Genomic DNA, 26,768 nt, shown 5'->3' on the forward strand with positions numbered 1-26,768 from the left:
TGCTGGAATGTACTGTGAGCTTCCAAATATGGAAGTGTGGTGGCACTGATTCCAGAATGGTGTGGTGACTCACTTGCTTATGTCAGTGGGGTCCACAGCATCAAAACTGCATGATTCTTGGTGAGTGTTGTTGGGGGATGTGTCCACAGATGTTGTAAGGTCTGTGAGACCTCAGCAGTGCCTCCAGGTCCAACAGCTAGGGACCAGGGCAAGCAGTAGTAATGGTTGGGGCCAGTGGGGCAAGTGGTATAAGTCTGGCCGTGGAGCACAGCTAGAAGTGTGTGTGTGTGGGGGGCAGGGACCAGGTGCAAGCTCATACTAGTGGTTAGGGGCTAAGGTATGCAGCAAGTGCCAGGAATTCCTGTGGGTACACTGGGAGCTGCAGGGGCCCCTGGCTGTCAGTATGCTCTCCCAGGGCTTCACAGTCTCCCCCTGGGTATGCACACTGCAGTGGAAGCCAGTGAAGGGCCTCAGGTTGGCAGGGTGCCCGCACAGATGCACAGGCTTGTCCTGAGTGCATGCACAGCAGTGAGCACCAGCCACAGGGGTTAGGCTGGTGTCTTGCGCTGCTCAGCCACAGAGGCCTGGGATGGCTTCTCGTGCTGTTCCTGGGCTTTGATTGGAGGGAGGGGGAGGAAGTGGTAAAAGACTCAGGCAGGTAATGTCAGAAATGCAAATACCCGTGTGGCAAAAGCTGGTGAAAGCTGCTGGGGTCATCTGTGAAGCAGGTGAGTGGGCACTGAAACCACTTTTTGAAAAAGTATATTCACTGGTGAAGCCATCTGGTCCTGAGCTTTTCTTTGCTCAGAGGTATTCATCACTGATTCAATCTCTTCCCTTGTTGTTGGTCTCATCAGAGTTTCTATTTCCTCCGGAGTCAGTTGTGGTTTGCGTGTTCTAGAAATTTGTCCACTTCATGTAGGGTATCTGTTGGTGTGTAGCTGTTCATGGTATTCTCTCTTGGTCCCTTTATCTCTGTAAGGGAAATAGTAATGCCCACATGTTCATTTCTGATTTTTAGACTTGAATTTTTATATACCCAATGACTTTTAGTCCATTAAAGTCATTATCCTTTTGATGTTTGAATTAACCCCCCCTGGCCAGTGAGAGCCCCAGCATGCCGGTTCCTTTGTCCCGCTGACACAACTCCCTGACCCTCCGTAGCTGCCTTGCCTTATAAAAGCTCAAGATGCCCCAGGCTTGTCACATACATTCCCTGCCCAGACCTGGAATCCATTCTGCAGATCCTGAGCCCCTGCCTTTGCAATCCCCTCCGCCTGGGATGCTCTCCTGTATCGCGTTGTGGTTGACATTCACTCTTTAGTCTTGGATGACACGTTACTTCCTCAGGGACACCTTCCCTATACCCCCAGAACTGGCCGAACTTCTCACTTCAGCACCTTGTGGTATTGACCGTGAAGTGACCGGTAATGACTTGTTTACAGTCCTGGACTGCTAATATGAACCATGATCTGAGTTTGGGCCTTTCAGGGCTGCTACAGGAAGCCTGACAAGGGCTGCAATGAGGGAGGCAGAGCCTGTGGCCCTTGTGATGCCACTGAGCCCGGCTGTGGCTGTGTTTGCTGTCAGCGCGTGGCCTTTCCAAGCACTGAAGCCAAAGAAAAAAAAAAAAGAGCCCTGTTTTCTTAGGTCAGCGAGAATCAGCTTTAAGTCTTGCAGCCAAGAGTCCAAACTTATAAAATTATCTTCTCCAAGCTTTTCAGGATTTTTGTCCCCACCTGTTACTATGACAACCACACATATTGTCATGAGCTAGTGTCATGAATAAAGGAGGTGAAGAGGTATTTGTCTCCCCCAAGCTTTAGCTGTCTCAGTGTTTTAAGATTAGATCCTCCAGCCATTATAGACTTCCAGATGTTTCCCTGAAAAGGACAGCCTGAAGGGAATTTAAACCCTAAATGCACAGGCAGCAGGAAGAAGTCAAACAAGTGTGTCTACACTGTTCTGGGATCTCTTCCTAACTTCCTAGGTGTGTTTACTCTGATTTGGGATTTTCCTCTTGTCCCTGACTTGGGCTGTCTCTCTAATTCCCTGGGTCTATCTACACTGGCCCTTGTAGATCTCCCTTGTTCCCAGTATTTCTATACTGAACTGGTATGTTTCTATAATGCCCAAAGGTTTCTTTCCTGATTTTGGATGTCTTCCTAATTCCCCACTTTGTCTAACTAATGATGCCCCCCCCCGCCGCAATTCCCCAGATGTGTCTACTCTGAACAGGTTACACTCCCTGATACAGAGGTAGGTCTGCCATCTCCTGGGGTGTCTCCTATAGTCCTCAGGTATGTCTCCCCTGACCTGGCATGTCTCCCTCATTCCCCAGGTATGTCTGCCGTCACCTAGGGTATCACCCATTCCCCCATGTGTATCTACCTGTACTTGGGTGGCTCCCTAACTCCCCTGGGTGTGTCTAATCTGTTAACTGTATTTTTCAGAAGATTCCACCCCGATCTGGGAGGTCTCCCTAATGCCTTCTGTGGGTCTACACTGATGTAGAATGTCTCTCTTATTCCCTGTGTATTGTCACTGACCTGCGATATTTCCATAATACCCCAAGGATGTCTCCTCAGACATGGGATATTTCCCTAGGTACTCAGATTTGTCCACCTTTGCCTGGCATGTCTCCTCAATTCCCAAGCTGTGTCTACTCTGACATTGGATGTCTCCCATATTCCTCACACACGTCCACTCTGGCCTGGGATGTTCCCCTAATTATTCAAGTGTGTCTACTACGCTGACCTGGGATTTTTTTCCTTTATTTTCCAGGTGTGTCTACTTTGACCAGTGATGTCTCCCTAATTCCCTAGGTATGACTCACTGACCTGGATGTGTCCCTAAAAACCCTGGTGTGTCCACTATGTCTTATGTTCCTGTAATTACTCAGATGTGTCTACCTTGACCTGAGTGCTTCCTTAATTTTCCAGGTATGTCTACCATGTTCTGGGATGACTCTGTACTCCCTCAGGGTGTCTGCTCTGATCATGGATGGTGTCCTAATTTCTTGGAGTTTTTCCTCTGTCATGGGAAGACATCTTAATTCCCCAGATGTGTCTGCCCTGCCCTGGATGACTCCATAGTCATGTCTATGTCTATATTAATCTGGGATGTCTCCCAATGTACCATGTTGTCTACACTGACCTGGGATATATTGCAAATGTACTTGAGGTATATATATATCTGGCCTGGGATGTTTTTCCAGTTTCCAGTTGCATTTACACTGACAAAGATGTCTAATTTCACAGGTTTGTCTACACTGATCTGGGATATCACTAGTGACCTAGATGAGTCTATTCTGACCTGGGATGTCTCTCTAATCCCCCAGGTGTGTCTATGCTCAGGGATGTTTCAGTAATTCCCTAAATGTGTACATTTCTAGAATGTTTTCCTGATTCCCTGGCTCGTCTATCCTGATCTGGTACGACAGTCCAATTCCCTAGTGTGTCTACTTTGATCTGAGAGGTTTTCCTAGTTTTCTAGGTCTGTTTCCTGAGCTCGGATGCCTCCACAACATTACAAGTGTCTATACTGACCTGAGTTGTTTCCTTAATTACCAAATGTATCTACTATGGCATGGGTTTGCTCCCTTATTCCCTATTTTTCTACACTGCCCAGGGATATGTTTCTAATTGTCAAGGTGTGTCTACACTGACCTGTTCCTAATTCCCTGGGTTTGTACACTATGTCCTGGGATCTTGTATTACTCAGTTTTGTCCCCCCTTGAATTGGGATGACTCCTTAGTACCCGGTTTTGACTACTCTGACCTGGGATATCTCCCTACTTCCATACATATCCCCTGACCTGGGGTGTAACAGTCATAATCCAGATGGCTACTGTGACCTTACGTTTCTACATCCTTAATTATGTCTACACTACTCTGGGATGCTTTCCTAAATACCTAGTTGTGTTACCCTGACCTGGGATATATCCTCATTTTCTCAGACTTGTCTACCCTAACCTGAGATATCTCCATAATTCCTGAGTTGTGTCAACACTGACTTGGGAAATCTCACTAATTCCCTGTGTCAACACTGACCAGGAGTGTCTCCCTAACTTCCCAATGTGTGTCTACTGTGATGAAGGATGTCTCTCAAATTCCACAGGTGTTTCTACACTTTCCTAGTATGCTTCCCTAGTTCCGCATTTTGTGTATACATTGAAATGTGACATCTCTATAATCACACAGGTGTGTCCTCTCTCCTTAATTCTGTAGGTGTGTCTAATTGGATGTCTTATTCCAATGTATATCTACCCTGAAGTTGGATGTCTTCCAAATTCACTGTGTCCACACTGTCCAGCAATGTCTCCCTTATTGCTCAGGCATGTCTACCCTCACTGAGGATGTCTCCCTAATCTCTCAGGTGGGTCTACAATAGCCTGGGATGGCTTCCCAATTCCCTGTATGTGTGTCGTGACTTGGGATGTCGAATTCCATAGATGTGTCAACACTGACTTGGGATATCTCCCTAATTCTCCAGGTGTGTCTGCTCTGACAAGGGTTATTGACTTAATTATTCAGTTGTGTCTGCAATGAACTAGATGCCTTCCTAATTCCCTGTGTGTTTACATTGACCTGTGATATATCTCTAATTTCACAGGGTTGTATATGCTGGTTTTGGATGTCTCCATGATTACTCAGATGGGTCTACTCAGACTTGGGATTTCAATCCCAAGTTGACATGTTGACATAAATCCCAAGTTATGTCTACCATGACCTGGGATATCTTCCTAGTTCCCAAGGTATGGAACTTAACCAGGGACGTTTTCCTAATTTCTCATATGTGTATACCCTGACCTGGCATGTCTCCTTAATTCTTCTTATGTGTCTACCATGATGTGAGATGTCAAGTTATTCTTTGTCTTCTTCAACCTTGGCTCTCGCCCTAATTGCTCAGGTGTGTCTACCCAAGCATGGATGTCTACCTAATTACCCAGGTGTGTTAGCTCTTACCTTGGATATTTCCATAGTGCTTCAGTTGTATCTACATTGATCCAGGCTGTTTCTCTATTTATGTACAAGTGTCTAACACAATCTGGTTGTCTGCTTAATTCACTGGGCTTGTCCACAGTGATAAAGGATGTCTCTCTAATTCCTCAGGTTTGATTACTCTGAACTGGCTTATATCCCTTCCTTTCCATATGTGTTTACCCTGTCCAGTGATGTCTTCCAAATTATTCGTACGTGTCTACTGTGACGTGGAATGTCTCCCTACTTCCCCAGGTGCGTAGTCACTGACCTGGGATGTCTCCCTAATTCCCTGGTAATGCCTACGCTGAACTTGGATGACTCTTGAATTCCCCAAGAGTGTCTATATTTACCTGGGATGTCTATTGACATCCACCAAATACCTTAGGTTGTCTACCCTGACTGGGTATGTCTTCATAATAAACCAGATGTGTCTACTCTGATCTGGGATCTCTTTCTAATGTCCCAGTTTGGTCCACCTTCACTGGGGATGTTTTCCTCATTCCCTAGGTTTGTTGACTCTGACGTTATACATCTCCTCAAATCGCTAGGTGCATCTTCTCTCACCTGGTATGACTTTCTATTTCCCAGTTGTATACACTGCCATAAGATGTCTCTCTTTTCCCCAAAATGTGTCTACTGTGATCTGAAATGTTGCTGGAGTCGGCCACCAAGAGGATGTGACCCCCGGTCGATGCATGAGCTAGACCCAGGCGGTTGAAGGCTCCTCACCCTCTCCCCTGTCATTAGAATGTGCATTCTGCTTGCCTTCTCTGCTCTGCTCCCAGAAGCTGCCTCAAGGACACAGCCTTAGATAGTGATGTGGTACTGAGACCATCTAGATGGTAATATGGGGCTGAACCCAGTTAAGGCCTCTATATAAACTTCTAGGATTTGGCAAGTGGGTGCAGAGATCTACTTGTCTAGCAGCTACCCAAGACAAGTCTTGAATGTAAGTTCCCTTGCTTATTGAACCTGCCACCTACCAACCTGGAGTGGTCTGCTGCTTTCTTTGGTCTCTTCCTGCCCTTCATGTAGGATTGCTGGTTTCGGATTTCACCTGGGAAGCTCCCAAGGTTATAACCCTGACTCCCCAGGTGTGTCTAATGTGTCTAACTCTGACCTTGGATGTCTTCCTAGTTCTCCAGTGAGTCTACTATGACCTATGATGTTTCTTAATTCCCCCACAAGTGTGTACAGTGATCTGGGTTGTCGCCATATCTCCCCCGTTGTATCTACTCTAATATGGGATATCTACCTAGGTCCTCAGAGGTGTGTTTTCTGACGTGGGTGTTTCTTAAATTCCCCTGATCTAGGATGTCTCTCTAATTCCCCAAGAGTGTCTACCTTGACTCAGGATGGTTCCCTAATTCTCCATCTATGTCTATACTGACCTGGGATATTGTTCTAAACCCCCAAGTGTGTCAATTATGACCAAAGATGTCTCTCATTCCCAGATATGTCTACACTACTCAGAATGTCCCCTTGTTTTCTAGGTGTGTCTACTCTGACATGGTGTATCTTCATAGATCCACAGGTGTTTTTATCTTGAGTTTGGTGTCTCTTATTCCCCCAGGTGTGTTTACACTGACCTCAGCTGGTTTCCTAATTCCTCAGGTGAGCCTACACTGATCTGGTCTATTTTCTCTGGTGTGCTGTCTCTGACCTAGTATGTCTACATAGAACCCCAGGTGTTTTTGTTCTAACCTTGGTTTTTCCCCCCCTCTGTTTGTAACAGTGTGTCTAGCCTGATGGCTCTCTAATATCTCAAGTATGTCTACTTTCCCAAGAGTATCTACCCTGACCTGGGATATATCCTTGGTTCCCCAGGTGTGTCTAAACTTACTTTGGTTGTCTACACCCCTTTGGGATGTCTCCCTAAGTATCCAGGTATGTTTTCTCAAGAGATAGTTCCTTAATTCTAATGGTGTATCTACTCAAAACTCAGGTGTCTCCCTATGCCGCTGGATTTTCTAATCTGACCTGAAATTGAGGCATGTCTAAACTGGCATGGGATATATCTCATTCTTAGATGTATCAACTCTGTAACAGTTTGCCTTTATAATTCTGTAATGGTGTCTATCCTGACTGGTGTCTCTCTAGGTGTCCATGTGTGTCTTGTCTGACTTGGGATACCTGCCTAATAGTGCAAGTATATCAACTGAAATGGGTTATCTTCGTAAGTCCTCATGTGTGTCTACACTACCTCAGATGTCTCCATAATAAAGTAGGTATGTCTACACTAGAACTACCCGCTAATTTCCCATGGATGTCTACTCTGACTTTGATGTCTCCAACGTATCCCAAGTGTGTTTATACTGTCCTCAGATATTTCACTAATACCCCAGGTGTGTCTATTCTGACATGGGATATCTCTTTACCTTCCACAATTGTCATCTAATCCGAGACGTCTTCCTAATGAAGCATGTCTACACAGAACTGAGATGTCTCCCTACTTCTCAAGATATGACACTGACATTGGATGTTTTCTTATTTCCATAGTTCTGTATACACTGACATGGGATGATGTATCCTTAATACCTCAAGTGTGTCTTCACTGACCTGGGATATCTAATTGTCCAGGTGTGCCTTTCAAACCTGGGATAACTCCATATACATCAGATGTGTTTACTTTGACCTGGCATGTCTTCCTAACTCCCCAGTTCTGTCAATGCTACCTGGGTTATCTCCCTAATTCCTTGGTGTGTCATCACCGTCATTCAGTGTTTCATATCTCCGTCTTTTAGCATGATTTGGGATTCTCCTAAGTCCCCATGTGTGTCTACTCTGACACACAAATAGTTCACAAACTCGGCTTGTGAGACTACACTTAGAATTCTTATTAATTTCACAGATGCATCTTCTGTGACCTAGGGCATATCTCTAATTCCTGAGTGGATCTTCTTTGCTCTTACTCATCTTCTTATTTCCCCAGGTCTATGCACCTGGAATGTCTCTATAAGTTACCAGGAGCATCTACAATGACCTTGGATGCATCCTTAATTCCCTGGCTCTATCTACTCAGACCTGTGTAGTCTCCCTAATTCCCAGTTGTGTCTGCAGATGTTATATGTCTTCCTTTTCCCCCAGGTGTGATTACACTGTCCTGGGATATCTCTCTAACTTCCTAGCTTTGCCTGCACTGACCTGGCATGTGTCTAAGACTGCAGATGTGACTACTCTGACCTAGGATGTCACTTTATTCCCTAGGTGTTTCTACTCTACCTGTGATGTCTTCCTATTTCCCCAATTTTGTTGATCTTGACACTGGTGATCTCTTTAATTACACTAGTATACCTACTCTGACCTAATGATGTTTCCCTAATTCTATTGGTATGTCTACACTGAAAGATGATGTCTACTCTTACCTGGCATGTCTCCTTAATTCCCCATATGTCTCTATTCAGACGTAGGATGTCTCTTTAAATCTCCAGGTGTGTCTACTCTGACCTGGAATGTCTCCCTATTTCCCCAGAAGGGTCTACACTGACCTTGGATTTTTACCTATTTCCCCTGGTATGTCATATGACCAGAGATGTCTCCTTTAATCCACTGGTGTGTCTGTTGTAACCTGGATTGTCTCTGTAATTCCCAAAGTGTATCTCCACTGACCTTGAAATACTCTCTACTTCCCAAGGTGTCTACATGGACCTGGGATGTCTCCCTGAATCTTAATATGGGTCTATTATGAGTTGGCATGTCTACTTGTTCCCCAGGACTGTATATCTTGACCTGGTGTGTATCCATAATCCCACAGGTATGTCTACACTGACCTGTGATGTCTTCACAATTTCTTAGGTGTGTCTACTCTGGCTTGTATCTTACTAATTCTGGGTAAACCAGTGTTCTTACACGGGATGCCTCCTTACCTTGGCTTGGGTTGTGTCTCTTTTCCCTCATGTTTGTCTATCCTGACCTGGGATGTATCTCTAATACCCCAGGGGTGTCTTCCTTAACCTAGGATGACTCCCTAATCCCCAGATATTTCTACCCTCGCTTGGGATTTATCCATAATAACTCAAGTGTATCTATACTGAAATGAGATTACCTTCTAATTCTTCATGTATATTTACTTTCATCTGCAATATCTCCCAAATTCATACATAGAGGTATGTTCACCCTGACTTAAGATCTAATTCCCCAGGTGTGTCTGCTCTGGCCTGGTATGTACTCAGTTTCCCAGGTGTGTCTATACTGACACAGGAAGTCTCATTAATTCCCAATTGTGTCATCTTTTTACATGGTATGTCTCCCTAATTCCCCATGAGTGTTTATCCTAGGGAGTCTGAAATTTCCCCCAAGTGTTTTTACTCTGACTGGACTATCTCCCTAGTTCCCCAGGAGAATGTGCTAATTGGTAATGTCTCCCTAAGTCCCTGGGTATGTCTAATTTCCTCAATGTCTTACTAGTTCTACAGGTGTGACTACCCTGATATGTCTAATTCCCCAAGTGTGTCTACACTGACTTGGGATGTCATGTTTATCTCCCAGAAATGTCTGCTTTGATCTGGAATATCTACCTAATTCCCTATTGTGTGTCTACTTTGAACTTCGAATTCTCTAATTCCTCAGGTGTGTCTTCTGTGACTTGGGATAGCACCATAAATCCCCAGGATGTCTCACTAATTCCCCAGGATTATCCTCTTTTACCTGCGAAATCTCCCTAATTCCACAGGTGTGCTACTCTGATTAGGGATGTCTCAATTTCTTCAGGTGTGTCTTTACTACCCGGGATGTACCCTAATATCCAAGATATGTCCACAGTAACATTGTGGATCTGGGATATGTCTGATTTCCCCAAGTAGTCTCACCTGAATAGGATGTCGACATAATACCCCAGTTGGGTCTGCCCTGAACTGGGATATCCCCTTAGTTCCCCAGTGCATCTGACTTGTCCTGCAATGTATCTCTAAGTGCTCTTATGTGGATGTCTCCCTAATTCTCCAGAGGTATCTACCCAGACCTGAGTTGACTCCCTTATTCTCCAAGAGCATCTTCCCTGAGTTGGTCTTCTCGACAGTGCTGCAGTTGTAGCACTGGGATATATACCTAATTTCCCAATGAATCTAAGCTGACCTGAGATGTGTCCCTGCCTCACCAGGTGTGACTATTTTACTTAGGATTTTACTCTATTTCTCTAGTAGTGTCTTCTCTGAATTGTGATGTCTCCCTAATTCCTCACATGAGATGTCTTTTGTCTTGCATAGGATGTCTATTTCCTTAGGTATGTCTTCTTTGACCTTGGTGGCCTCCATACTAACCCAGGTGCATCTACATTAATTTTCCAGGTCGGTCTCCACTGGCCTTAGATGACCTCCCATTCCCTAGCCATGTCTACACTGATTTTTGCAAGTATACTTTTTCTTCAGGGTTCTGTTATGACCTGGTATACTACCTAATTTTCCAGTGGCATCTTCTTTGACCTGGTTTGTCTCCATGACTCTTTAGGTGTATCTACATGGATATGTAATGCTTCCATAATTTTCCAGGGGTGTCTTCTCTGACTTTGAGGTATCCCTATGTGTTTGTCTTATCTGGAATGTCTTTCTTATTCACCAGGTATCTCTACTGTAATGTGGAATGTCCCCTAATTCAACAAGTGTATCTACCCTGACCTCGGATGTATCCCAGATTCCTCAGGTGTGCCTACCCTGACCTGGGATATTTCCATAATTGCCTAAGTGTGTCTACACTAATCTTGGATAGTTCCTTAATTCTTCAGGTGTGTTTACCCTGATTTTGGATGTCTGCCAACTTCTCAGGTTTGTCTGCACTAAATTGGGACATTCCTCTAATTGCCCAGGCATGTCTACTCTGACCCAGGATTCTACTCCCTAGGTAGATCTACACTTAATTGGGATTCTTCCCTAATCCCCAGTGTTTGTCTACTTGAACTTGATATGTCTCCCAAGTTCCCCAAGGTGAGTCTACACTGACCTGGAGTGTCCCCCAATTCCCCAGTTTTGAGAATACTGACCTGGAATGTCTCCTTAATTCATAAGGTGCTTCTTCTTTGACCTGGGATTGCCTCTAGTCACCAGGGATGTCTGTCCTAAACTTGGATTATCTCTAGTTGTCCAGGTGTTTCCGTAGTAACCTTGGATGTCTCCTTAATTCCTCAGGTATGTCTAAACTGACTTGAGATGTTTCCTTAATAACTAAGGTGTCTGTCCTGGCTTGAGATGCCACTCTAATTTCCAGGTACATCTTCACTGGAATGACTCCCTATTTTCCCACATATGTCAATCCTGGGATGTTTAACTCCCTATTTGTATCTATTCTGACCTAGAATGTCCTATTAATATCCCAGGTAGGTCTTCACTGACAAGACTCCTTAATTCTCCAGGTGTTCCTACACTTACCTGAGATGTCTAATTCTGGAAATGTTCACTAATTCCTCAGGTTTGTCTGTCCTAATTTTGGATGTCTGATTAATTATGCTAGTGTGTCACAGTGATCTGTGAGTTCTCATTATCTTCCAAGTGTGTCTTTCCTGACAAGGAATGTCTTCTCTGTTCCCCTGAAATGTCAACCATGATCAGGGATTTTCTCCCTAATTCACAAAATGTGTCTGCCCTTACCTGGCATGCATATATATACACACACACACACACACACACACACACACACACACACACACACACACACAAATATATATGTATTATTTGGTCTTTTGAGAGAGAGTGTGAGTGCACACGAGAGCTGTGGGGTTGGGGTTGAGGGGCAGAGGGAGAATCTCAAGCAGGCTCCACACCCAGTGCAGAGCCTGATGCAGGACTCAATATCATGACCTGAGCCAAAATCAAGAGTTAGATGCTTAACTAAGCCACCCAGATGCTCCTGGCATGTATCTTCATTTTCCTATATGCTTCTACTCTGATCTCATTGGTCTTTCTAAATCTCCAGGTGTGTCTACACTGACCTGGGAGGTCTTCCTCAGGTGTATCTACTCTGCCCAGAGATGTCTCCTAGGTGGGTCTACATTGAATTGGCATATCTCCCTAGTGTCTACATTGTTGTGGGATCTCCCTTATTCCCTATGAGTTTCTATCCTGACTTGGGATGTCCGACTTCCCAAGTGTGTCTACTCGGACCTTTGAGGTCTTGCTAATTTTCCTGTCCCGTCACCCCTGACTTGAGATGTCCCCTTAACTCCAGTTATGTCCACTTTGACTTGAGCTGTCTCCCTAATTCCCTAGCTGTGCCTACCTTGATCTTGGATGTCTAATTCCACAAGTTTGTCACTTCTTGCCTAGGATGCCTCCCTCGTCTCCAGGGATGTCCACCTTATTGTAGGATGTCATCTTAGCTCTCCATGTCAGCCCAGATCCGTGGTGTCTCCCTGTTTCATCTGCTGTGTCTACACTAACCTGGGATGTCTCATTTTGTAGGTGTATCTCTTAGAAAAATAAAATTCAGAGAGCTTTGAGATGAATATTTTATTGAGTGAGAAACAAGCATTTTGGAAACAGGGATACATTCAAACTGAAAGTGGTAAGAAACTCTGCTCTAGGCTGTTCCACATTCATGCTTTATAAACTAAGTACATTTTCCATTGTGATTTGTTACTAGTAATTTACATTCCCTTTTCATTACATCAGCTTACTTGATTTTAGCTCATTAGCTGATTAGCATGTCATGCTGACATGAATCAAGCTTAAATTTTGTTTAAAATCAGTATTTTTGAAATTGGGACAGTTTTAAGATCTGGTTAAGTGAACATGAGTCTTTGGTCTAGGGGCATATTGAAACTGTGGTCTCTACTTCATTTTTAAAAAATCCCTTCCTTTTGATCATTCTCTCAGTTGAACCGAGAGTGGCTATTTAGCATTACTCTTGGTTATGGACCTTCTTTGGACCTGAAGATAGTGAATCAGAATCTCATTAGGTTCTTCTGATAATTCTTGTTCATGTTGCTTTGTTGTTCAGTACACATGGAGATCATTTGATTAGTCAGTGTTTACTGAAAAGCACTAAAGACTCGTGAGAAGATATAATACACAGGAGTATTATTAACATGAGTAACAGGAGTATAATATCAAATGTTTGAAAATACCCCAAATCCAAGATGCCCATTTGCCCAAATTTAACCAATTAAAAAGATCAAATTATGAGATTTTTTTTTTACAAGCCAATCTGCATTGTTTTTCATAATGTGTAATTGGGTTTCAATTTTTTTCTGAGTTATTTATATAAGCAAAACATGTACTAGCAATGACATATTCTTGTTGTAATTGTAGATATTCTGCAATAGATAGGATCACTTCTAAGGAATTGCAAGTGTTTGTTAGACACACCAAGGGAATTTTGCAGTAATATCTTGTAAAGGTAGGCACTCCTGGGCAACTAGGTCAAAATCCCACTTTAGGAATTAGACATTCCAATCAGTATAGACACACTGGTGAATTAGATACACCAGGTCAGAGTAGACACACCCATGTTACAGGGAAACATCACTGGTCAAGGGAGACAGATCAGGGGAATAAGGTCCACCTCCCAGGTAGGAGTACTACTATTAGGGTTTAGAGAGAAATTCTAGGTCAGGGTAGACATCTGGGATGTGGAAATTATCCTGGGTGTATTTGAGAATCTATGAAGACATCAATATGATGATCTTCATATTGAGAATTATGAACACATCCCCCATGAGTGTAGACATTTCGAGGAATAAGAGAGATAACAAAGGTCAGAAGAGACACACCTGGGAAATTAGGTAGACATTCTTGACTGCAGACAGTCCTGGGTAGAGAGAGTTCAGATAAGAGTAGTCACACCTGGGGAAAAGATATCCCAGGTAAATGTACACACAACTGACTATTAAGGAAACATCCAGGTTTAGGTTATATACATTGGGGTAAGTAAGGATACATCCCCGATCAGAGTAGTTAGAGCTGGGGAATTAAAGACATACAAGTTAAGAGAACATAGACCTGGGGAAACAGACTTCCCAAGTTAGTATAGAAATACTTGAGGAATCAAGGTGACATCCTAGGTCATGGTAACTTTCCCTAGGGAAACAGACATTTTAAGTCAGCAGAGACACAACCCAGGACATTAGGGAAAAATCCATAGTCAAAAGAGATACATCTCTTTTAGAATAAAGTAGATGTCTCCTATTTTAGATAAGAGAAGAAACCTCTATGGAAAGAGGGAGAGATTGCAGATCAGGCTACACACAATAGTCACTATCAGGAAAGACCTATGTGGGTAACTGGGGAGAGATCCCAAGTCAGGCTGACAAATCTGGTGAATTAAAGACTCACTGCAATCAGGACAGACACACCTAGGGTCTTAGAGACATCACAAATCAGAATAGACCTACCTGGAGAAATAGGGAGACATCTCAGGTCATTGTGGACACAACTTGGGTCAAGGTAGATTACCTGGGGGGAAAGAATCATCAGTGAACTATATAGACACACCTTGGTAACTAGGGAGACATCCTGGATACAACTGGGAATAAGAGAAAGTCCAAGTTAGATCAAGGTAGGCACAACTGGGGAACCGGGGAGACCTCCCTCGTCAGAGTATACACACTTGGGGTACTAGACATTCCAGGTCATAGTAGACATACCTGGCATACTAGGTAGACACAGCAGGTCAAGGGTAGACATCAGGAGAATTAGGGAAACATCCCAGGTTAGTATAGCCATACGTGCAATATTAGAAAGACATCCAGTGTTGAGGGAGACACAACTGGGAATCTACGCAATCATATTAGGTTAGTGTTGACACACGTGGGGAATTAAGACAGCTCAGGTCAGTGCAGACATAATTGGTATACCACTTTTGGTAGACACATATGGGTAATTAGTAAACAATCCAAGTTAGTTTAGATACATCTCAGGAATTGTGGAGACACCGAAGGTCAGGGTAGACAGACCTGTGGAATTGAGATGTGCCAAGTCAGGACACAGCAAAGCAAAGAGGGAGACTTCCAGAGTGGTACAGATAAGCCCCTGTTTTAATGAGTCATCCCAAGTCAGTGGACACACACTTGAGGAATTACACATCCCAGGTCAGTGTCCATACACCTGAAGAACTAGACAAACCAGGTCATAATAAAAACAACTGGGATTAGAGATTCACTCATGCCCATGTGGACACGACATACCAGGTCAGAGAAGATATATTATCTCTGAAAATTCCTAGATGTAAGGTTAGGGAGGACACACTTGGACAGTGAAGCAGCATTTCAGGTCAGGGTAGAAACACCTGGGGAGTTAGGGGGATATCCAAGGTCATTGAAGACACATTTGGTAAATTAGGGATACATCCCAGATCAGAGTCACAACTGATGATAAGGTAGGCATCTCAGGTCAGAGAAGACACCTCTGGTTATTAAAAAGACATATCAGATCAAGGTAGAAACAGCTGGGAATTAGACATTCCTGGTCAATAAAGACAAACCTGGGTGATTAGGGAGACACCCCCCTTTCAGTGTTAGCACACTGGATTAGGAATACATTTCTAAGTACATACCAGAGTAGAGACACTTAGAGAACTAGAGAGACACCCTGGGTCTGTGTATTTCAAAGACCTCACTGGTCACAGGGTATATATTCATACAGAACAAGGGCCACATCCCAGGTCAGAGCAGATATAGCCAGGGAACTAGAGAGTGATCTCCCATCACAGCAAACACATCTGGGGAATATGGGAAACATCAAAGGTTAGTGTGATCAGGGAGACTTCCAAGTTCATGGTAGACACAACTTAGGAATTAGGAATAACCTGGAATAACACACCTGGGGAAGTAGGGAAACATCCCAGGTCAGAAGGCACAGCTGGGGAAATAGTGACAACCACATCAGTGTAGACCAACCTAGGGAATATGGGCGACATACCACTTCAGCATAGAGACACTTGTGGTATTAGAGAGAGATCCTTGATAAGGGGAGACATACATGGCAAATTGGAGTCACCCAAGTGCAGGGTAGACAACCCTGCAAAATAGGGTGACATCAAAGGTCATTGTACGTATACTCATGGAATTAGGGAGCTATCCAGTGTAAGAGTAAACACTACAGATACTAGACATCACAGGTCAGAGTAGACATGCCTGAGGGAGAAGGGAGCCACCCAGAGTCGGGTTAGGGACACCTTGGGTATTACAGGGACATCATAGGCCAGAGTAGACATGCCTGAGGAATTAGACATTCAAGTCAGAGCAAACACACCAAGGAATAGGAGACATCCTGCGTCAGTGTAGACACATCTGGGGAAATAAAGAGACATCCCAAGTCAGTGTAGAAACACAGGGTCAATTATGAAGACATCCAAGTTCAGGGTGGACACCTTGGAAATTAGAGGGACAAGCCAGGGTTCACACACTTGGAGAAATGTTGGGACAAATCATTTTAGAATCGACACACCTGGGAAATTAGGTAGATTTCCAGGTCAGTGTAAACACACAGGATAATTAGATAAATACCCCCAGTAAGTGTAGACATACATGGAGTTTAGCAAGACAACCCAAGACAAAGCAGGCACACACTGGGAATTAGAAAAATCCCAGTTTGTACTAGACTCTGCTTTGGTGTTAGGGATTTATCTCCTATCAGTGCAGACACACTTGGGGAACGAGGGAGACATCCCATTTAGGGTAGAAACTCCTGTGGAAGAAGGGAGACTTCCCAGATCAATATATACAAACCTGGGGACTAAGGGATACACCCCAGTTTAGGGTAGACATGCTGGGATTAGGGAGCTATCCCAGGATAGGACAGACATACCTGGGTCATTAGGGAGATAATCCAGGTCAGAGAAGACACACTAGGAGAATTATGAGGACACAGATGAGACACAACTAGGGGACCAGGAAGATATTCCAGCTCAGTGTAGATACCTCTGCATATCCCAGGAGACATCCCATATCAAAGTAGACATACTTGGACAGCGAGGGGGATCTCAGCTCAGAGTAGATTACCTGAGGTATTAGACAGACATCCACGTTCAGAGTTCACTCTTCTGGAGGAGTTAGATTCTAGTGAGGATTAACACACCTGTGGAGCTATAGACACATCCCAGGTCAGAGGAGACATACCTGGAGATTCAGGGGAATTCCTTGATCAGTGTAGACCCATGGGAAAATTGGCAGACTTGCAACATCAGGGCAGTCAAACCTAGGGAGTTGGGGGAGACACTCAAGGTCAGTGTAGACCCCCCTGGAGAACTGGGAGACACCCACTGTTATACGCATCCTAGGGGATGAGGGAAATATACCAGATCAGGTTGGACACAACCAGGGAACTCTGGAGAAATCCCAGCTCAGGTATACTTACCAGAGGAACCTGAGATATAATCTAGAGCAGGGTCAACACATTTGGGGAAAAAGAACTATGGATATAGCTTATATCAGTGTTGTTCAAGTAACCAGATTAGGTCCAAAATGGAGTTGCTAATGTTAACCCCATGTCAGCAAACCAAAACTTAAGTTTCTATGTTTTGTTCTCCCAGAAAAGGAGGGTCTAGGTCAACCAATAAGCACTTCCCTGCTCAGCACAAGTTGGGATGACCTACCCCAAGACTTCCCTGTGCCCCCATATAAGAAGAGTAACCATGTTTACCCATCAGGAAATGCCTAGCATAACTTCCTGTTCCCGCTTTTTTTTTTTAAGATTTTATTTATTCATTCATGAGAGACAGAGAGAGAGAGAGAGAGAGGCAGAGGGAGAAGCAGGCTCCCAAGGAGCAGGGAGCCCGATGCGGGACTCGATCCCAGGACTCCGGGATCACGACCTGAGCCGAAGGTAGACGCTTAACCATCCGAGCCACCCAGGCGCCCTCCTGCTGACTTCTCTTACCTTGTACAGGTCTTCGGTGCTGCTTTTTATCTGCTAGATTAGGCGCTGTCAGATTCATGAATCACTAAATAAAAGCCAACTAGGTCCATCAATTGACTGGAAAAATTTCTTTGAACAGCTTTGATGAGAAGGATGGGGTGCAGAGCAGGCTGCTAAGGGCTCTGGGCATGACAAGCAGCACAGGTGCTGGTACCTGCTGAACTCTGAGTTCTTGGTCTTTCTCACGTCTCTGCAGCCCGTGGGTAAGTTCCTCTTGTATATGAGCTTTGCATTTGAGCTGCCTGGTCTAATGGGCTTTTTTACTCCAGTGTTTAGCAGGTCCGCTTGAGCTGGCGGATGGTTCCATTTGGAGCCTGAAGTCCCTAGCCCTGTGTTAGTCCACAGTCTTGATTTATTGGCTTCTGCTGGTTAGTCTATAGTTCCAATTTGGGAGCTACTGGTTTTGTTGGTGTGAACCACAGGTAAAAGTGACAAATTTGTCAAACAGAAACCAAAGGAGAAATGGGACCCTAAGGTTCTGAAGAATCGAATGATCCATCTTCTCATACCCCAGCTCTTTATATGTTTAAAAACTATGGTTCTGGATGTTGTACATATTTGCAGAAATGGCAACATATCACTAAGGATAATCTTGAATTACAGTAGCCACAGTAGGAAAATTTTAACTTAGATAAGCTTATCCATTTACAAGCTGCCCTAGAGGGAAAGCGGTCTCAGCCAAGAACTCACTATAAAAGGTAGAAGGAAAATAAATTTTTCCTTTTCGACAGTTTCTGGTGACCCAGATGGGACACCTCACTTGCTCTAGAGCCTGCAGACAGGATACTGAGGAACCTGGCAGAAGCTGGCAAAGAGAATTAGGTAAAATTTCATATTGTCTCTTCTTTTGCAAACCCAGACTCTTGTGAATTTGGTTTCGGGATATACCCACTGGTTGTTGATTCTTTCACTCCCAGGGGCAGCTATTGCTTTTCCTGTTTGTCTTGCTTTGTGTCCTGAGAATCTGGCTCGGCTTTCTGCCTGCCTGTCTGTTCTTGCACGTGCAGGCCCCTCAACTGTCAGGCTAGGGTCCTGAGAAGACTGTTGGACCGAGCTGTGGGTTGTACCTCATTTGTCGCTGACATCCTACTGACTGTTGCCAGCTCTCAGGGGAACTGTCTTTTTTTTTTTCCAAAATAGGTATTTATTATTAAAAAAATTATACAAATTGGCTTTTTATTACTCAAATTATGAAAATTTTTAAACACTTTGTCTCAAGCCTCCAAAAAAGTGTGCTCTGTCTTTACAGTCTTCAGTGGCAATACACTGTGATGGTACAGAAAATAACTCACAAACATTTCAAAGAACTTTGTTAGAATGTACAAGAATATGGCAGAAGCCAGAATCCTTAAAGTGATTTAAAAAAGTTTCAAGTTTAAGTATTACTGAAGTTATATAAACAGAGTTACAGAATAGTAAACACCTATGTGTAATTTTGCAAAGGAAAAATGATTAGTTTTGTATGTCTACACTTTGTTTCAGCCTTTCCAAAAACACTTTTAAATGCAAAAACAAAATTTTCCAGTTACCCAAAACTTCAAAAATCTATTGTACTTTGAAAAAACTCTTAAAAGCAGCATTGTTTAAATAGCAGTTAATTCACCAATATGTGTGCAACCAACCACAACCACCCTCACTATGACTCAGGCATGTCAAGAGTCCGCAGCTTACAATCCACAGCAGAACCAGAGGCAGCAAGCATCTCTGACAGTTAAGAGAAAAGGCCATGAGGGGTAGGTATGCAGCCCAGGGTATCCAGGTGCTTGCCTGTGGAGAAAAAGGGTCAAAACTAAAGGGACTTTCCTTACAGAATCCAAGGTCCTAATTCAGAGCAGCTCCTTTAAACACCGAGTTCCTTTTTGACCCCCCTCCTCATCACTAAAACAGATGGTACAAAGTCTATACAAAAGAAAATTTTTGAAACCTGTGTTTTACATCAATGCTAATTACAACCAATTTAGCAGAAAGAACTACAAAATGCAAATTTTAAAAGATTTCCTTACTAATGGGACTATAGATTAGGGTAGGAGCCAACTGGTTTCCTAAGAAACAATTCTAATGCACTTTAAATTGGAAATCAGATGTCAACACTACTTTAAAAGGCCTTTAAAGAAAAAAAGAAAGGCCATTGTATACATATCAAAGTTTTATTATCTATATAAGTTGACCTATTTTCAAATAACTGACATAATTTAGTATTTAAATTAGCATTTTAAGCAATAAAAGGCAAAAACAAAGTGCCTTCTTTATGTTGCCTGTACTTGGGAGTGGTTCTGGATCTTGGGAAGACTGTATTTTTTGCACCCTCTTAGGAGATGCATTGTGAGTCCACAGATATGTCCTAAAAGACTTACTGGTTTTGGCTGAGTAACCTGATTGATATACTTTGGGTTTAAAAGAAGAAAAAAAGAGCGCAATACTGCCAGGAATATTTATTATTTGTCTCAGCTAAAACCTGCAACTAAGATATTTGAAAGGACTTTTATAATGAACTCCAGGGTCAGAAGCTGGTCAGATTGGAAGCCATGGTAATCAGACAAGAGGAAGGAATCAAAGGCATCCAGTTGGTAAGGAAGAAGTAAACTTTTCACTATGCAGATGACATGATACTATATATAGAAAACCTTAAAGACTCCACCAAAAAACTATTAGAACTGATAAATGAATTTGGTAAAGGTGCAGGATACAAAATCTATGGCATTTTTATATACTAATAATGAAGCAACAGAAAGAGAAATTAAGAAATCCCATTTACAATTGTATCAAAGATAATGCCCAGGAATAAACTTAAACAAGGAGGTGAAAAACCTACACTCTGAAAACTAAAACACACTGATGAAAGATATTGAAGGGGACACAAATAAGCGGAAGACATTCCATACTCATGGATTGGAAGAATATTGTTAACATGTCCATATTACCCCAAGCAATCTGCAGATTTAATGCACTCCCTACCAAAATATCAAAATGTTTCACAGAACTAGAACAAACAATCCTAAAATTTGTATGGAACCACAGAGGACCTTGAATAGCCAAAACATTCTTGAAAAACAAAGCTGAAGGTATCAAATTTCCAGATTTCAAGTTATACTACAAAGCTGTAGTAATCAAAACAATGTGGTACTGGCACAAAAATAGGCATATACATCAATGGGATAGTACAGAAAGCCCAGAAATAAACCCACGTTTGTATGGTCAATTAATCTTTGTCAAAGGAGGAAAGAATATGCAATAGAAAAAAGTCTCTTCAACAAATGGTGTTGGGAAAACTGGACAGATAACATGCAAAAGAATGAAACTGGGCCACTTTCTTATGCCATACACAAAGATAAATTCAAAATGGATTAAGGACCTAAATGTGAGACCTGAAACCATAAAAATCCTAGAAGAGAGCACAGGCAATAATTTCTCCAGTATTGGCTATAGCAACTTTTTTCTAGGTATGTCTCCTGAGGCAAAGGAAATATAAGCAAAAATAAATATCGGGACTTCATCAAATAAAAACCTTTTGCACAGCAGAACTAGGTGTCAACAAAACTAAAAAGACAACCTTACATAACGGGAGATGTTTGCAAATGATATATACAATTAAGGGTTAGTATCCAAAATATATAAAGAACTGATACAACTCAACACCCAAAAAACAAATAATCCAATTTAAAGTTGGGCAGAGGACATGAACAGATATTTCTGCAAAGAAGACATCCAGATGGCCAACAGACACATGAAAAGATGCTCAACATCACTCATCATCAGGGAAATACAAATCAAAACTACACTGAGATATCATCTCACACTTGTCAGGATGGTTAAAATCAAAACCACAGGAAACAAGTGTTGGTGAGGATGTGGAGAAAGGAGAACCCTCCTACACTGTTGGTGGGAATGCAAGCTGGTGCAGCCACTCTGGAGAACAGTATGGAGGCTCCTCAAAAAATTAAAAATGGAACTACCCTATGATCTAGTAATCACACTACTGGGTATTTACCCCCCCCCCAAAAAAAACACGAATTCACAGGGATATATGTATCCCAATGTTTATAACAGCATTATTTATAATAGTCGAATTATGGAAGCAGCCCAAGTGTCCATCAGTAGAGGAATGGATAAAGAAGATGTGGTGTGTGTGTGTGTGTGTGCGTGAATACACACACAGTGGAATATAAGCCATAAAAAGAATGAAATCTTGCCATTTACAACAACATGGATGGAGCTAGAGAGTATAATGCTAAGTGAAATAAGTCAGAGAAAGACAAATACCATATGACTTCACTCATATGTGGAATTTAAGAAACAAAAAACAAAGGGACAATAAAGAGGCAAACCAAGAATCGACTCTTAACTATAGAGAACAAACTGTTACCGGGGGTGGGGGGGGGATGGGTTAAATAGGTGATGGGTGTTAAGGAGTGCACTTGTGATGAGCAGTGGGAAATGTACAGAATTGCTGAATCACTATATTATACACCTGAAACTAATATGACATTGTATGTTAAGTATACTGGAATTTAAAAATAATAATAATAAAGCCCAGTAGGGGTTCTTTAAAAAAAAAAAAAGTTCCTAACTAAACTGAAATGTACCCAGAGGGAAAGGAAAACATTCTGAAACCTTTGTGAAAGGATTTACTGAAATATTCAAAAGACACACAGCTCTAAATCTAAAACATAAAAATCTTCTGATTTTCATCCAAATTGAAAATCTTCCTGATACAAAGAAGCAAACTGAAGATAATACGATTCGATGAGTGGGTCAGCTCCTTGATATCATTCACGTTGCAACTCAATTCTTTGAGGAATTAAAAATAACTGTTCTTGTTTTATAAATTGAGTCTTTACAGGTGCAGAAATGCAGCTCTAGAAGTAATTTGAAGCCCACCTATCCTTTTTACCAATCCTGAAAACCCCCTGTTCATCTCAGAAAGCTTATGGATATTGTAAAAGATTTGGATTTAGGAAACAAAAGTCCTTCCTGGAGAAATTTGCATTCTCTGTGTTTAGATAGTAAACGTTTTATCCTGAAGGAAGAACTAAGAGCCATCTTTTTGAAAGGCAAACTTCAGGCAAATAATTCTTATCAGAAAGACAGAAAAGAAAGGCTAGTTGGAAACTAGGAAAAATCTTAAAATCTTCTCCATAATTACTAGTGAAAAGCTTAAATCATCTGAGGAGGTAATCCTAATTTGTTCTGTGTGTCAGAAACACAGTTTTATTCAATGGTTCTTTTATAAACTAGTGGGTTTTTCATTATTGAACTTGTCTCATGGCTAAAATTCTAAAACCAAGTTTAAGGATGTATTTTTACATATGTCTGAATGTTCATGTATTCCTGTATACATGCATGTAATTGATGTATGAAATTTTTCTATTTCTAGATGGTATTGCCAATATTAATTCATAAAGAGCTCTAACTGGCTTAAAGAAAAATAAGCACTTATATAACAAGTATACTCTCAGAAAGATAGGAACTAGCCCAAATGTTTTTCAAATTCACATGATCTAGGATAACCTAAACCTTGGGTGCATATTTCACAACTGACATCTGGTCCTGTGATAACTCTGGAGACCTCAAAACCAAAGTGACCAGGAAGAGAAGCTGCAAACATCATGAGGTAGACTGTTTCCTCCAGAGATGTTGAATCAAGAAGGTTTCTTTCTATTGGATGTTCACAGGTAAAAGAATGAAAATTGACCCCTATCTTACTGCACTCACAAAAATTAACTTGAAGTGGATTAAAGTCTTAAATGTAAGACCTTAAGTCATGAAAGTCCTAGAAAACAAAAAATAGGAAAAAAGCTCCTTGACATGGTCTTGGTGATGATTCTATGGAAGTCACACCTGAAGCATCAGCAACAACAACAAAAATATACTGGGACTACATCAACCTAAAAAGCTTCTGCACAGCAAAAAAAAAAAAAAACCATCAACAAAGTGGAAAGAAACCTACAGAATGGGAACAAATATTTGCAAACCATACATCTGATGGGTTAATATACAAAATATATAAAGAGTACAACTCAGTAGCAAACAATCCAATTTAAAAAATGGGCAAAAGAACAGACATTTTTCCAAAGAAGATATACAAATGGCCAGTAGTTACATGAAAAATGTTCAACATCCAGGTCATGATCCTGGAGTCCGGGGATCGAGTCCCGCCTCGGGCTCCCCCGCTCAGCGGGGAGTCTGCTTCTCCCTCTGGCCCTCCCCCTCTCGTGCTCTCTCTCGCTCTCAAATAAATAAAATCTTTAGTGGCTGGGCGCCTGGGTGGCTCAGATGGTGAAGCGTCTGCCTTCGGCTCAGGTCATGATCCCAGGGTCCTGGGATCGAGTCCCGCCTCGGGCTCCCTGCTCCTTGGGAGCCTGCTTCTCCCTCTGCCTCTCTCTCTGTCTTTCATGAATAAATAAATAAAATCTTTAAAAAAAATGTTCAACATCACTAGTCAAATTAGAACCATAAGGAGATATCACCTCATACCTTTTAGAATGGCCATCACCAAAATAACAAGAGGTAACAAATGGTGGCATGGATGTAGAGAAGAGGGGAGGGAACCTTGTGTACTGTTGGTGGGATCATAAAATGGCACAGCTACTACGGGATACAGTTACTAAAAAAATTAAAAATAGAACTACCATATGATCCAGTAGTCCCATTTCTGAGAATATATCCAAAGGAAATGAAAATACTCAAAAAGCTATCTGCACCCCCATGTTTATAGCAGCATTATTTACAATAGTCAAGACATGGAGCCAACCCGCGTCCATCGGTGGATGAATGGATGTAGAAGTTGTGGTTTACATTTACAATGGAATATTAGCCATCAAAAAGGACTTTGGCGATGGATGGATCTTGAAGGCATTGTGCTAAATAAGTCAGAGAAAGACAAATACTCTATGCTCTCATTTAGATGTGGGATTAATTAAAAAAACACACCAAACTCAGAAAAAGAGGTCAGATTTGTGATTACGGCAGGTGGGGAGAGGGAGCAGTGGATGAAGGCGGTCGCAAAGGACAAACTTGCAGTTGTAAGATAAGCACTAGGCATGTGTGTACAGCACGACCGTACAGCCGACACTGCCACGTGATAAACAGGGTAGAACTGTTGCGAGAACAGGTCCTAGGAGCTCTCATCTCAAGGAGGAATTTTTCTTCTTACGGTGTCTAGATGAGATGGTGGATGTTAACTAAATCTAGTATGGTGATCATTTAAAGGCATGCCCTACACCTTAAACCCATGTAGCAATATACATCAGTGATTCCTCGTTAAAGCTGGAAAAATAAAGTTTCTTTCCACTCCTCATCTCTTTTTCCCAATTCTTAATTTTTACACTATGTGAAGGTCTTTGCAATTCTTTGGTCCACCTTTGTCTTGCTCTGTTCTAGAAAGATAATGCCATTGTCCACATCTCTCAGGGCATCACAGGCTTATCCCTGCTTTTCCAGAGAAACGGCCTCTCCCCGTCCTCTGTTGTGCCAGCCTCCCTAGTCCCTGGGGGCCCACTTCCCTGTCTCTGGTTAACGAACCCGGGGAACCTTACATCCAGGTTCTACACAAAGAAAGGGAGACAAGGCAAGCGTAAGCAAGACAGAACCACCTGTGAGGTCTCCAGCCCCTTAAGTCTTCTTGACCTCCAGGGCCACCACCTTTCCAGTTCAGAGCCATTCTGACGGCTTCCAGCACGGGAACGCCTGTTTTGGCAGCATGGTCCATGCTCCTCCAGGGTAGATATTTATCTGTGGAGGGCTAGTGTCCCCTTATGCATGGGCAGCTTAACGTCTAGATGGAAGAGGGTAAAAGCTGTGGTCTGGGCCACAACCAAACTGAGGCTTCCCACTGTGCTGTACGTCTCATCCCACACTACAGCCTCAAACAGGGCTGACCAGGAGGTATAGATTACTCAGGTTTTGCCTCCTTTGGCAGATCCTTATTACGTTGGTTGGAAGTCAGTGCCAACAAAGCACGTGATTAGAAATCTTCTGCTTACACTAGGGGAAATAGCAGTATTCACTGCCACAGCTGTAGCTGCCCAGCAGACACCTCTGCGTTCACTTGCCAAAGCTGTCTGTCTTAGACAACAGGATAGCTCTTGACTGTCTCCTTGCTGAGCATGAAGGTATTTGTGCTGCAGCCAATACCTCGTGTACTTGGATAAATACTTCAGGAGAGGTCAACACACAATTGCATGAAATAAAGCACATGGCTTAAGCAGGTTAAATCTAACCCTGGGTCATTCTATCGCTGCCTTCAGCTGGTTTGAGACATGGGGACCTTGGCTTCAGAGTACACTCTAAAGTTTGACTGCTCTTCTTTCTACAGTCATCCTCAGTCTTCCTGGTGCACTGCATTCTCTCAAAAATCTTTAATACATGTTCACGACCACTGGTCAGCAGACAGATTATCTCAGAGACTAGAGCACCGAAAGAAAAAGGACGAAAATGGCCATGTACAAGAATTCAAGCCTAACTCATGCCCTGCAAACACTACGGACACCAGCAGAGACCACAAGAGCAGTGACACAGCGTAGTGCTTTAGTCTTACATTTGGTCTTACCTCTCGGTAAGAGCTGAATCTGATCAAAAGGGAGAGTTGGTTAAAGTAGTTGGATTAGGCTCAAAACAGTCTCTAATATTAAGCCCCACTTTAGCGAACCAAAACTTAACTGTCTGTGCTCTGCTCTCCCAGAAAGGAAGGTCTGGTTTAACCAATCAGCACGTCCCTGCTCAGCACAAGTTACCTGACCTGTTCCAAGACTTCCCTGTGCCCCCATATAAGAAGAGTAATCATGCTTAACCAGTCAGCAAATGCCCAGTGTAACTTCCCATTCCTGCTCACTTGGTCTGTAAAATCTCTTGCATTGTACATCTTCAGTGCTCCTTTTTATCTGCTAGATTAGATGCTGCCTGATTCATGACATCATTAAATAAAAGCGAGTAGATCTGTAAA

General features: G+C 42.6%; 3 long non-coding RNA genes across 3 annotated transcripts in view; 2 read left to right on the forward strand and 1 right to left on the reverse strand.

Moving 5' to 3' along the window:
- Positions 1 to 619: 619 nt before the first annotated feature.
- Positions 620 to 26,768, reverse strand: part of LOC112818735 (uncharacterized) — a 28,194-nt gene continuing 2,045 nt past the window's right edge. The window contains exons 4-7 of the long non-coding RNA XR_012377358.1: positions 17,029 to 17,107; positions 14,305 to 14,365; positions 13,684 to 13,756; positions 620 to 975 (exon numbers count right to left, since the gene is read on the reverse strand). This is a non-coding gene — a long non-coding RNA (uncharacterized lncRNA). The remainder of the gene's footprint in view (positions 976 to 13,683; positions 13,757 to 14,304; positions 14,366 to 17,028; positions 17,108 to 26,768) is intronic.
- On the forward strand, positions 664 to 26,768 carry LOC141372005 (uncharacterized). Its single transcript, XR_012377360.1, has 3 exons — positions 664 to 728; positions 17,907 to 18,030; positions 26,142 to 26,768. It is a non-coding gene; the product is annotated as an uncharacterized lncRNA (long non-coding RNA).
- Positions 2,787 to 10,868, forward strand: LOC141372004 (uncharacterized). The gene is made up of 3 exons (XR_012377359.1): positions 2,787 to 2,942; positions 10,542 to 10,744; positions 10,825 to 10,868. It is a non-coding gene; the product is annotated as an uncharacterized lncRNA (long non-coding RNA).

This window comes from Callorhinus ursinus, unplaced genomic scaffold (genome assembly GCF_003265705.2).
Source record: "Callorhinus ursinus isolate GAN/ISIS: 27379988/994484 unplaced genomic scaffold, GSC_fseal_2.0 scaffold280, whole genome shotgun sequence".
NCBI lineage: Eukaryota > Metazoa > Chordata > Mammalia > Carnivora > Otariidae > Callorhinus > Callorhinus ursinus.